Source organism: Macaca fascicularis, chromosome 13, assembly GCF_037993035.2.
Source record: "Macaca fascicularis isolate 582-1 chromosome 13, T2T-MFA8v1.1".
Taxonomy (NCBI): domain Eukaryota; kingdom Metazoa; phylum Chordata; class Mammalia; order Primates; family Cercopithecidae; genus Macaca; species Macaca fascicularis.
In genome coordinates, this window is record NC_088387.1 from 111,909,768 (window position 1) to 111,923,116 (window position 13,349).

Consider the following 13,349-nt stretch of genomic DNA (forward strand, 5'->3'; position numbering starts at 1 on the left):
GAACAAAAACTTATTGCTCACAGCTCTGGAGGCTGGGAAGTCCAAGATGAAGGCGCCAGCAGAGTCAGTGTCTGGTGAGTGCTCTCCGATTCACAGATGGCAGTTTGTTGCTGTGTCCTCACATGGTGAAAGCGGCAGTGGCACTCCCTTCACCTCTCTTATAAGGGCATTAATCCCACTCGTGAGGTCACGGCCCTCATGACTTCATCACTTCCCAAAGGTCCTACCTCTTAAAACTATTCTAGGCCGGGCACGGTGGCTCACACCTGTAATCCCAGCACTTTGGGAGGCTGAGGTGGGCAGATCACGAGGTCAGGAGGTCAAAGCCATCCTGGCTAACACTGTGAAACCCTGTCTCTACTAAAAAATACAAAACAAAATTAGCTGGGCGTGGTGGCGGGCACCTGTAGTCCCAGCTACTTGGGAGGCTGAGGCAGGAGAATGGCATGAACCCAGGAGGCGGAGCTTGCAGTGAGCCGAGATTGCACCACTGCACTCCAGTCTGGGTGACAGAGAGAGACTCTGTCTAAAAAAAAAAAAAAAAAAAAAGAAGCCTGAGCGCAGTGACTCATGCCTGTAATCCCAGCACTTTGTGAGGCTGAGGTGGGTGGATCACCTGAGGTCAGAAGTTTGAGACCAGCCTGGTCAACATAGTGAAACCCCGTCTCCAGTAAAAATACAAAAATTAGCCAGGCGTGGTGGCGCACACCTGTAATCCCAGCTGAGAAGAAAAGAAAGAAAAGAAAGAATAGAAAAGAAAAGAAAGAAAAGAAAAGGAAAGAGAAAGAAAAGAAAAGAAGCAAACAGGAGGGATCCTTGTGGCACTGGAACTGTGGTGGTGGAGCCACAGATGCGTGCAGGTGATAAAACTGTGTAGAACTAGAGGAACACACACACACGAATGGATGCAAAGAAAGCTAGGGAGATCTGAGGATACTGAATCAACATCAATACAGTTATTGTGATATTGCCCTCTAGGTTCACAAGATGTTACCATGGGAGAAAACCGTACGAGGTACACTGAATCTGTGTTACTCCATACAACTACATGGGAATATATCATTATCTCAAAATAAGTGTTCTAACTTAAAAATAGTAATGATTTAATGTTAAGTGAAAAAGCAGACCTCAAAACTTTATGTGATGATCAGTACTATTTTCTTCTTATTATTATTATTTTAAGCGAAGTCTTGCTCTGTCGCCTGGGCTGGAGTGCAATGGTGCGATCTTGGCTCACCGCAACCTTCAACTCCCGGGTTCAAGTGATTCTCCTACCTCAGCCTCCCGAGTAGCTGGGATTACAGGTGCCCACCATCACGCCCAGCTAATTTTTGTATTTTTAGTAAAGATGGGGTTTCACTGTGTTGGTCAGGCTGGTCTCGAACTCGTGACCTCAGGTGATCCACCTACCTCAGCCTCCCAAAGTGCTGGGATTACAGGCATGAGCCTCTGCACCCGGCTCAATCAGTACTATTTTAAAGACGTCAAAATTTACACCTACTATCTACTAAAGTGAAACAATTGCCTACCCTATGACCCAGCAATTCCATTTCTAAATATACCCACAGGAGAAACAGGTGCATATGACCACCAGAAAGTGTGTACAAGATGGTTAATGACAGCTTTATTCATAATAGCCACAGTGGGCAACAATCCAAATGTCCATCAATAGTGGAATTAATAGATTGTGTTTTGTTCATACAATGGAATCCTTAACACAGCAATTATAAAGAAAGAAACTTATGCTGTACACGACATTGATGAATCCCCCTGACCAATATTAAGCAAAACAAACCGGACACAAAATGTAAAATGATGCAGCCACTGTGGAAAACAATATGGTGGTTCCTTTAAACAATTAGAAGTAGACAGTGGGTCACGCCTGTAATCCCAGCACTTTGGGAGGCTGAGGTGGGCAGATCACCTGAGGTCGGGAGTTTGAGACCAGCCTGACCAACATGGAGAAACCCCATCTCTATTAAAAATACAAAATTAGCTGGACGTGGTGGTGCATGCCTGTAATCCCAGTGACTCAGGAGGCTGAGGCAGGAGAATCGCTTGAACCCGGGAGGCAGAGGTTGCGGGAGTCGAGATTGTGCCATTGCACTCCAGCCTGGGCAACAAGAGCAAAACTCCATCTAAAAAAAAAAGAAAAAAAAAAAATTAGAAGTAGAATTCCCATATGATCAGGAGTTCCACTTCTGGGTATATGCCCGAAAGAACTGAAAACAGGGTCCTGAAGAGATATTTTGCTCACACATGTTCACAGCAGCATTATTCCCAACGTCTGAAACGTGGGCCGATGCCACCCAGTGTCCACTGACTGCTGAATGGATGAGCAACATGCCATGATATCCGTAATGAAATATTATTCAGCCTAAGAAAAGGAAAGAAATTCGGACATGCTACAAATATGGACGAACTCTGAAGACATTATGCTAAGTGAAATAAGCTAGACACAAAAAGACAAGTCCTGTATGAATCCACCCACAGGAGGTAACTAGAATGGTCACATTTATAGGAACACAGCCGGGCGCAATGGCTCACGCCTGTAATCCCAGCACTTTGGGAGGCTGAGGCAGGTGGATCACTTGAGGTCAGGTGTTTGAGACCAGTCTGGTCAACATGATGAAACCCTGTCTCTACTGAAAAAAAAAAAAAAAAAAAAAAATTAGCTGGGCATGGTGGTGTGTGCCTGTAATCCCAGCTACTCAGAGGGCTGAGGGAGGAGAATCGCTTGAACCCGAGAGGCAGAGGTTGCAGTAAGCCGAGATTACGCCACTGTACTCCCTCCTGAGGGACACAGCAAGACTCCATCTCAAAAACTAAAATAAAATTTTTAAGAAATTCATATGAACCTAAGGTAGGATGGTGCAACCAGGGGCTGTGGGGAGGAGAGAATAGAGAGTTAGTGTTTAATGAGTACAGAGTTTAGTTTTCCAAAATGAAAAGAGTTCTAGAGATGGATGGTGGTGATGGTTATACAACATTATGAATGTATTTCATAATGTTGAACTGTACACTTAAAAATGGACAAGATGATAACTTTTATGTGTATTTTAACCCAATTTTTAAAATAGGGGAAAAAACAACCAGACACAAAGACCACATACAACACGGTTCGTTTATATGAGGTGTAAGAAAGACCAAACTATTCTATGGCAATAGAGTCAGACTGAGGGGTTACTGAAGACAGTACAAGTGCGGTTGGGCAGGGCCTGCGGGTGCCCCCTGGGCAGTGGCCATACTCTATATCCTAACAGAGTTGGTGGGTACAGAGTATACACATGTCTAAAACTTATCAAACTATAGACTTCAGATTTGTGCACTTTTCTGCATGTAATTATATCTAAATCAACATTTTTAAATAAGAAAAAAACCCACATGCCTAGATTAAGGAATGGAAGGAATACAGCAGCATGTTAGCAGGGCCTTTCTAGGTATATTCGGGCATCTTTTCCTCTTCTTTCTATTTTCCCTATTTCCAAATTTCCTGTAAAATGAGGAGGTACTGCATAAGAGAAACTTTATAGCAGCTATCAACATTTTTTCTTTCTTTATTTTTAAATCATTTTTGAGTCTCACTCTGTCACCCAGGCTGGAATGCAGTGGTGCAATCATAGCTCACTGCAGCCTCTAGCTCCTGGGCTCAAGTGATCCTCCTGCCTCAGCCTCCCAAATACCTGAAACTATAGGCATGTGCCACCATGCCCAGCTAAGTTTTAAATTTTGTTTAGAGATGGGGTTTTGCCGTGTTGTCTAGGCTAGTCTGGACCTCCCGGCCACAGGTGGTCCTTTGTCCTCCCAAAACACTGGGATTATAGGCATGAGCCACCATACCTAGCTTTTTGTTTTTTTTTTTTTAAAGGAAAAAATTCAGTAGCCTGCAGTCATTGAGGTCTTCTGAAGAGAGTGACCCCTTGGGGAATGTTTCTTCCTCACTGCACCCCACAGGTGCTCGTGGGCCTGCTTTCGCTGGGCACACAGAGCAGGGAGAGCCTCACCTGCCCAGGGAGCTCACTGAAGGCCCGACTGGCGAGGGGGCCGACAGTGGATGGCCGTTCCCCTCTGCTGACGCCAGGGCCAGGGCAGCCTGCCACTAGGGACCTCCTCAAATTCTGCTTCTCCCCAGGTGCCACTGTCTTAGCTCAGGCTGCAGATGGGGCAGCATCAATAGCAGAAATCTACTTCCCACAGCTCTGGGGATCAGAAGTCCAAGGTCAAGGTGCAGCCAGGGCCCAGGGTCCAGTAAGGGCTCCTCCTGGGTGGGGGGCAGTCACCTCCTCCCTGTGTCCTCACGTGGCAGAGAGAAGGTGGTAGTAGGCTCTTATAAGGATCCTAATCCTAGTGAATCAGCACCCGCCTGTACAACCTCATTTAACCATTACTGCCCTACTCCAAATACAGCCACACTGGGGGTTTGGGCCTCAACATGTGAATTCCGGGTGACACAGTTCAGTCAATGGTGCCTCCACAGTCCCACCTCTAAGGCTTTGCCAGATCACGCCCCCCACGGAGCATACCCTGCACAAAACCAGCCCAATCGCCACCAGCCACCCAGCCACCCAGGCAGATCTAGGCCGTAATCAGCCCGTGCCAGGCTAAGGGCTCCAGAGGGCAGGAACCCTGCCTTCTGCCTGGCCGGCGCAGGTCCTCATTCTCTCCAAGTTCACTGAACTGGGTTATACTGAATTCTTCCTGGCAGGTCTTCCGGCCGTGTGGCCATCAGGAGCCCAGAAGGAGACTGTGCATCAGGGGTGCCCAGGGAGCCCCATCACCTCTCTCCTCGCTCTCCTTCTCTACTGAGGCCTGAGGGCCCATTCCAGGTGAGGCTCCCAAGCTCTGCAGAGCCCAGCCCAGAGGCGGTGGGAAGAGCTACTCCCATTCAGCCATGGGCCTGCACTGGGCTGGGTCTCTGCTAAGGAAAGCAGGGGATAGAGAGGGGTTTGCAGGGGGACTAGAGCTGGGTCATCCCTAGAGCCAGATGACGGGTCCAGCGGCTCCTTGGGCGACTGGCCAACCCAGTGGTGGGGATCAGGCTGCAGGAACAGGCTAGGCACTGGCCGCTATTGTGCATCCTGGGATGCCATTTGGGGGAGAAAGGGGACTAAGGAGAGGGGAACCAAATAACGGAGAGAGATGAAAGAAGATTGAAAAGAGAGAAGAGAAAGAATAATCATCGTGGCCAACACCCCTGTGTTGCTGCTATGGAACCCATGCCGGCCAAGCTTCGCACACCTCATTCTCATGACGATCCTAGGAGGTAGGGGCTATTTATCTCCCCATTCTGCAGATGCGGAAAACTGAGCACAGAGCATTTAAATCACTTGTCAAAGAGCTTACAACTAGGAGGTGGTGAGCTGATTTGAACCCAGGCAGCCAGAGTCCACACTGTCGAGTGCTGTGAGAAGGGAGAAAGTTGAATGGAGGTGGCAGGAGAGGACAGACAAGGAAAAAGGCGAAGGAAACCGGATTTTCCATTCAATAGATATTTCCTGAGTGCTGATTTGCCACTGTTCCCTGGGACTCGTTTGGCATCACGAGTGTTCGACCCGCGTGGTCACACCGGGCCCCTGCTCGGAAGGGCCCTGAGCTCGGTTTCAGGCTCTGCTGCCACCATCTTGAAAATTCTTCTTTGTTTTTTAACAAAGGGCCCCACATTCCATTTTGCAACTGATGTGGGCAGTCCTGGGCGCAGTAACAACACATCCAGCCCCTCCCTTCGCCAGGATTCTATTCAGAGGCTGTAGCCACAGACAGAAGGAAGAGGGGAAGGGGCCGACCGAGCAGGAGGCGAAATGCTCGCTAATGTCGCACGGAGGGCTGGGGAAAGGGCACAGATTGGCTTTGAAGCTGGAAAGGCGTAATTCAATTATTTTTACAATTTCATTACTGGAAAAATCTATTGGCCCCAGGAGCATTCTGCTCACAAAATTGAACTAAAAACAAAAGGGCATTCGCCATCTTCCCTGAGCTCCCGGTTGAGCCGGCTTCCCATAAATCACTGGTGGAGAGGAGGAGGCTGCATGGGCATTGTCCTCCGCCGCCCACCCTGGTCCCTCCAGAGCAGGGTCAGGTGGAGGCAGCGGAAGTGGGAGGGAAACAGGCACAGCCCAGGGACCACCACAGTGCCAGCCCCGGCCTCCTTCATCTCATCGGACCTTCCCCAGACCCTCGCCAGATAGGCAGGCCTCGGCACCCATAACTTAGAGCAGAGACATTTCTCCCCATGCAGGCGACACAGCAGGCTGCTTAGTAGATAGGGCAGGACTTCAGCCCAGGTCTGTCTGGCTCCCAAACCCACCCCCTGTTAACACACACGTTCCCCTGTTTATGCACTCATGCTAAAATGCACGCAGACCCAAAGGAGCTGTGCTTCCTTTCATCCTTGGGCCTTGGCCCGGCCTCGACGAGCAGGGCTCCTCTGCCCAGTTTTCTAAACAAGCAGCACCGTCTCCTGTGTTTTCCCAACCTCTGGCCAGGGAGGGACACCTCACAGCTCCTGGCTTCTCCTCTTCATCCTGAGCAACACAAGGGCCAAATTTCTGTATATTTTGTTTGTTCCTGAGACCTCGTGTCCAGAACAGTGCCTGACACATAACTGACACTCAATATTTTTTAATAAGAAAGACTGTTCCAGGGACGTTGCTGCTGGGGAGGTGTCTGTGACTGTTCTGCAGCCGAGCAGAATTCGTTCCTGCCTCTGCCCGGCTGCCCTGCTCGGCTCCCTATGCCAGGGGTCCTGGGGTGGCATCGTGTCGTCCTGACCCAGATGCCCAGGACAGAGGCTGCTGCTGCTCCCAAATCACCCTGTTCCTTTGTTCAGTGCTGGCTCCGTGTTACAGGCCACATTAGAGAGACTCTGGCACTGACAGGTGGGCACCACCTCACCCAGCCCTGCTTAGCTCAGTCGACCCACAGGCCCTTCTCTGGAACAACTGCAGAAATGCTATCAGCTGGCATGAAGGGCCAGGGCTGCCCTAGAAGCACAGCTCGGGAGGAAGGCGGGAGACCAGACAACAGCAGCAGACAAAGCCCACGGCGCCTCAGCCCACTGGTGCCGCTGGATTTCTCTTTCCCTTTGCTGTGCCTTGCTTGGTACTGCATGGCTCTTAGCGAGGAGTTGCTCTGTGTTTTCGTCTTATCTCATTTAATCCTCCTGACAGCCTGGGGGGCAGAGCTGACTGTTCACCAGTGAGGAGGCTGGGCCAAGCTGCCAGCCAGCAGAGGAGGGGCTTGGCCTCCACGCCACACCCTGCCCCGCCACAGGCTCGCTGCCTGGGGTCTGTGCAGGCCCCGCAGCCTATAATGAGTGGCACAGCCTTTGCTGGGTCTGCTGAGTGTGGAGGGTCACCTAGCTGCCACCCCGTTTCCCCTGATGAGGCCTGAGCCCGAATCTCAAAGCAGCTTGCAGCCCTGAGGCGCCTGGGTTGGGGACAAGCCCCCTCTCTGTCACTTAGCTCTCTCCTTCGAAAGGACGCCACCTCTCCTGGCCTCTTGATTTTGGAACAGACACGGCTTCTTTCTGGCGTCTGATTCCTAATCAGGCATTCATTCTGCTGCGCTCTCAAAGGGCTGTGGCTGGGGGTGGGGGCGCAGGGGATGCGGGACACAGTCCCCGTGGTGTCTCTTGTGCTGCCTCTGCCGTGCCAGGCACATGGGAGCCTGCACACCCCCTTCCAGCAGCAAGAAAGCAGGTTGGAGAGAAGGAGAAGGGAGGAGATGGGGAGACCCAGGCCATAAATGACCCACGTCCCAGCTGGGGCTGGCGTCTGTCCCCACCGCCGACCCAAATGACTGCAGTCACCCTGGGGCTGAGCCCATCAGCTGCCCAGGCACCTCGTTGGCATCGTTCTCTCTTGTCCCCTCCTTTCCTCTCTCTCGCCGACAGGAAAACAAGGCTGAGAGCACAGCTCATTCACCCCCGCCCCCCTAACATTCATGACTCACCCCGAAACTCTCCCCGGTTCCAGCGCCCATCAGCCAGGGGCCGCCTGATTTCACCACGGGGCAAGATCGAAGTGACCTGGCCAAGCGACACCTTCTTGAGGAGGGAGGACATTTATTTCCATGATAAGTAAGTCAACTCCCAAGTCATGATATATTTATGTTCTACGTCTCCAGCCACCTGCTCAGCCTCAAAATCAAATTCCATTTCCAAAGAGGAAATGTGAAAGGTTAATTGGGAAAACTGGGAATGGGTCATCCTGGAAGGTAGAGGCGGCTCAAGGGGTCCCGGCAGGTGCAGGAGCTCACTCTGGGAGTCTGGGGATGTCCGGAGCGTGCCTTAAAGCCAGGAAGTCGGCAGGGAAAGGCACCTCCTTCTCTCTGGAAAGCCTGAGCCCCAGTCCCGGGGGCCTCCCATGCTACCTTCAGGGACAGCAGGAGCACCAGCTGCTCCTGTGGCCTGGCTCACTTGGGTACCAGAATCTGGATCAGAACCGTCAGGTGGGGCCACTCTCTATGGAAACTGGATGCCAGCCAAGGCCTCCCAGACCCTCAGAAACTAGGAAAACCTGACTCACATCTCCCTCTTCTCCCCAAGTTCCAGCATGGGCAGAAGTTCAAAGCCAGCTCCCAGACTTCCTCAGATCCTGGGGGCAGCCATGCCCCTGTCCTCAGCCTCCTGCTCCTGCTCCTGTCCTCAGGAAGCCCGGTGCGGAGGGCAGCTCTCCAAACTCAGAGACACTCATTTGCACGGCATGAGCACTCAGGGCTGTGCAGACTTCGAGGGGGTCAGGAAAGGGGCGCATCCTGTGGCCATGCCTGCCAGCTTCCGAGGAGAGCCACCCCCGTCTTCAAATGCCCTCCCTCTGCTGGGGAGCCCCCCGTGCCTACCCCACCCCAGCTCACCCTCACCGTCCTGGTTTTGCATCTCTTACAGTCTCTGTGGCAAAAACCAGAACTTGTCCCATGCAGAGGATTTTGCTGGCTTCTCTGTTACGTTGGCACCAGGGGACATCGAGGCCTTCATAGCGCCTATGAGTACTTTTCTAGAACAAAGACAGTCTTTGTCTTTCAGAGCAATTCTGGACCCAGCAATTAATGTAAGATTTCCCCTCATATTGCACGTCTAAAACTACACCTGAAGGGGGTGCTTCAACTTGAGAACTTACAAAGAGAAGCAGCTGGGCACAGTGGCGCACACCTGTAATCCCAGCACTGTGGAAGGCTGAGACAGGAGGATCTCTTGAGCCCAGGAGTTCGAAACTAGCCTGGGCAACACAGTGAGACCCCCATCTCTACACAAAAAATACAAAAAGTAGCTGGGCATGGTGGCATGTGCCTGTAGTCCCAGCTACTTGGAAGGCTGAGGTGGAAGGATGGCTTGAGCCTGGGAGGTGGAGGCTGCAGTGAGCTGTGATTGTACCACTACACTCCAGCCTGGGTGACAGAACAAGACCCTCTCTAAATAAACAAATAATATAATAATAATAAAGAGACGCAAGTGATGAGTGCTTGTTGAATAACAGATGAAATAGGTGTGTGTGTTGAGCATTTGCTCTGTGACGGGAGTTGGGAGCCACGGCCTGAAGGAGTCCATGGTACAGTTGCACAGGTTGGATACTGAGGAAAGGCTGGATTGAAGGATGGAAGAATGAGTGGGTGATCAGGTTGGTGTGGGTGGGTAGAAGGAAGGAATGACCAGATAAATGGGAAAAGAAAAGGAGAAAAGAGAGGGAAGAACTGAATAAACAGGACAGGGGGCTGGAAGGTGGAGATAGCCGGCCAGCCCAGAGCCGGCACATCTTTTCGTCAGGTAGGGATGCATAGGACAGTGGTGTGGGACCCACCCCAACCCCCAGAGTTGGTATCAAGATTATTTTACACCAAAGACATTTGAGATTCAACAGACCCAGAAAGAAGCATTTTTGGAGGTTCCCTTATCTGACTAAAAGCAGAAACTTCTGCGAGTGAGGCTGCCATAAATCCCCTCTTCAAACAGGGGCAGCTTCACTCCCAGAAAGGAGGCCCAGAGCGAAACTGCCATGAATTCCTTTCTGGGGAGGAGGGGTGTCCTGCCAGGAGGAAGGTGGAGGAGATCTCTTGAACCTGCTGTTAAATCAAAATTTTTCAACGCTGCTTGTTAATGCTGGTAAGAAGGCATACTTTATTGGGGGTGTCAGGGGTCGGGGGAAGGAACTCTCGCCTTAGGTATAGGAACCACTCTGATGCGATTCTGCAGTCGGGGAGAGAGGTTGGGCTCAGCCACATGTACAGCAAGGAGAAGTAAGAATGTATAGCCGAGGAGCAGAGTGGGGGTCAGTGGAGGGAAACTACTAAGGGGAAACACCAGGAATGAGGGGCTCTGGCTAAACCAACCTAGCAGGATTCTTGCTTAAGGCAGGCCAGGGCAATCAGACATCACCCTGGGAATGAGAGAGGATTTGGAGGGGGCCCAATCAGACACTGAGGGTGATCAGAGAGGAGGTGGGGAATTTCTTGCTCAACTTACTTAGAAAGAGTCTTGCTAAAATTGGACAATGCAAAGATGAATACGGACGTGCAAAAGTGAGGCCTGGGTGGAAAAGAGTCCAGGAGACTGAGTCGAGTTTGGTCCAGGGACAGTCTTTGTCATTGCATAAGCAAACTTTGTCACAGACTGTCTGATCTCACATGTTTGCTCCCTGAAAGCCCATTTGTCTTTCCATTTGTTCTTCAATAGACGCCTTTTCTCTCCCTCCCTTTCCCCTGTTCAGTGAGGTGCTGGACAGCAGCAGTCCCCCACCTTTTTGGCACCAGGGACCAGTTTCGTGGAAGACAATTTCTCCACGGACAGTGCGGGGGATGGTTTTGGGATGAAACTGTTCCACCTCAGATCATCAGGCATTACAGTCTCACAAGGAGCGCGCAGCCTAGATCCCTCACATGCGCAGCTTGCAGCAGGGCTCACGCTCCTCTGAGAACCTAATGCCCCTGCTCGGAGGGGAGGTGGAGCCCAGGCGGTCACGCTCACTCGCCACTCTCCTCCTGCTGTGTGGCCCGGTTACTAACAGGCCATGGACAGGTACCAGTCTGCAGCCTGGAGATAGGGGACCCCTGCTAGAGAGAAAACCCCCTCCACTTCTCCAGTGTCACTATACACATAAGTGTTACATATATATAGTTTTTATCCATAGTTCGCAGCTCATAACTCTCATAGCCCTTGTTGCAGTCTTCAGTCATAACGTGGGGTGTTAGGCCTCAGGAGACAGAATCTCTCTGAACTTCTCCTGTCCCCAGGCAGGACTCTAATCTCCCCCCAATTTTCTGACTGTGGGTCTTAAGACCCTCCCCAGAGAGGGTCTCACCGTATACCCTGGGGGGAGAGATGCTGACATCATGAAGCTTCCATCAAACTCCAAGAGGACTGGGTTCTTGAGCTTCACAGAGGGTCCTGGAGGGTGGTGCCCGGGGAGGGCATGGAACCTCCGTGTCCCTTCCCCCACACCTCGCCCCACGCGCCTATCTGTATGCTTTACAATATCCTTTATAATAAACCAGTAAACACAAGTGTCTCCTTGAGTTCTATGGGCCACTCCAGCAAATTATTCAAACCCAAAGAGGGGGCTGCGGGAACCCCTACTTGAAGCCAGTCGGTCAGAAGTTCTGGAGGTTGATGTGTGACGAGTGTCTGGTGGGGGGAGACAGTCTTGGGGACTGAGCCCCAGCCTGTGGGATCTGACACTACCTCCAGGTAGACAGTGTTGGCACTGAATTGGAGGACACCCACCTGGGGCCGAAGCTGGGCGGTGGGGAGGAACCCCCACACATTCGGTCACTGAAGTCTTCTATATTGATGACGGCTGTGGTGTGAGAGCAGAGAAGAAAAACAGTTTGAGAGGGTTTTTCCCGAAACACAATCCACATGCGTATGAATAAACTCTGCCTCTTCAGGTGGGCTGGTACGGCGGCTCAGGCCTGTAATCCCAGCACTTTGGGAGGGTGAGGCGAGAGACTCATGCGAGACCTATCTCTATTATAAAAAACAAAAACCAGAAAAGCCTTTGCCTTTTCTACTGTTGATCTGTTGACTGTTAACTTCTCAGACCCCCACACATAGAACCTAAGTGGGTAGAGGAAGAGCTTTTCCTCCTAACACTGTAGCTTGCCTGCTTTAGAGCTGTCTCCAAGAAAGCCCCGGAGACAATTCCTCCGGCCAAGCAGACATTTGGCCTAAGGGCTTATTAAATCTCAGAAGCGGCCACCATGGCCTGGTGCGGGAAGAGAAATCAGAACAGCTGAGTTATCTTCAGTTGGGAAATGAGGCCAGGCAGGCCCAAGACTCTGCCACGAAGAGTTCTGGGTGGGAACCAACAGTCCAGTACACACTGCCACCCAGGCTGGGGACATCGGCCCTGATCCCATAACCAACAGTCCAGTACACAGTGCCACCCAGGCTGGGGACATCGGACCTGATCCCATAACCAACAGTCCAGTACACACTGCCACCCAGGCTGGGGACATCGGCCTGGTCCCATCTCTCCACTTCCTCCTGGCCCAGAGAGAAGACACAAGGAGGAAGAGCCAGGATACAGGATGAGCAAGGGACAGAGGACCTTCCCACCGCCGCACCCGCTGACAACACCTGGCCCAGGACTACACACAGCCTGAGAGGAGAGAAAGTTACAAGGCAGGGCGCGGCACTCAGAGCCCTGACACTCACCAGCCACCACATCCTACACACAGCCTGAGAGGAGAGAAAGTTACAAGGCAGGGCGCGGCACTCAGAGCCCTGACACTCCCCAGCCACCACATCCTACACACAGCCTGAGAGGAGGGAAAGTCACAAGGCAGGGCGCGGCACTCAGAGCCCTGACACTCACCAGTCACCACATCCTACACACAGGCACGGACACACTCCACCACTCCGCTGTTTGTCCCCTGCAGCCAGGCAGGGAGAGAGGCAAGTCCAAGTCAAGCAGTGAGATCCCAGCAGCCAGGCATTCGAGAGAAGGCTGTCCTGGGCCCTCGGATCAGCTTCTTCCCGATTCCATCAAGAGGGCCTTTTGCTTCCAGTCATTTGCCTTTCACTGGCTCATTCGTTCCTGATGGGTTCAATCTTTTATCAACAATCATTTACTGAGCGCTTCTTACGGGGCAGGTGCTACACCAGACCCAGAAAAAGCAAGGCAGATAAAATAGTCGGGAGGTTGCCGTGCAGGGGTGGGAGAGTGGCAGTCGAGGCGTGTCTCGAGAGCAGCTGTGACAGGGCTCTTGACAGGTGTCACATGCATGAATCAAACAGCGTTTGACATCCTGCTTAGAAGACAGAGTTTTAAGCCCTGTTCTCAAGGCATCTGCCATCCTGCTGACACTAGCCCCAGCAAAGTGACCATGGCCTGTCCCCATCATAAGTGGCATGTACA

The 13,349-nt window shown here is 51.8% G+C and overlaps 1 long non-coding RNA gene across 2 annotated transcripts; it reads right to left on the reverse strand.

Moving 5' to 3' along the window:
• Nucleotides 1-1,535: 1,535 nt before the first annotated feature.
• Nucleotides 1,536-13,139, reverse strand: LOC135966882 (uncharacterized). 2 transcript variants are annotated; one of them, XR_010580575.1, is made up of 3 exons: nucleotides 12,807-13,139; nucleotides 11,714-11,786; nucleotides 1,536-2,138 (listed from the first exon to the last, which is right to left on the reverse strand). It is a non-coding gene; the product is annotated as an uncharacterized lncRNA (long non-coding RNA). The 2 variants fall into 2 exon arrangements; XR_010580574.1 differs by lacking the exon at nucleotides 12,807-13,139 and adding an exon at nucleotides 12,647-12,682.
• Between the last annotated feature and the right edge of the window lie 210 nt (nucleotides 13,140-13,349).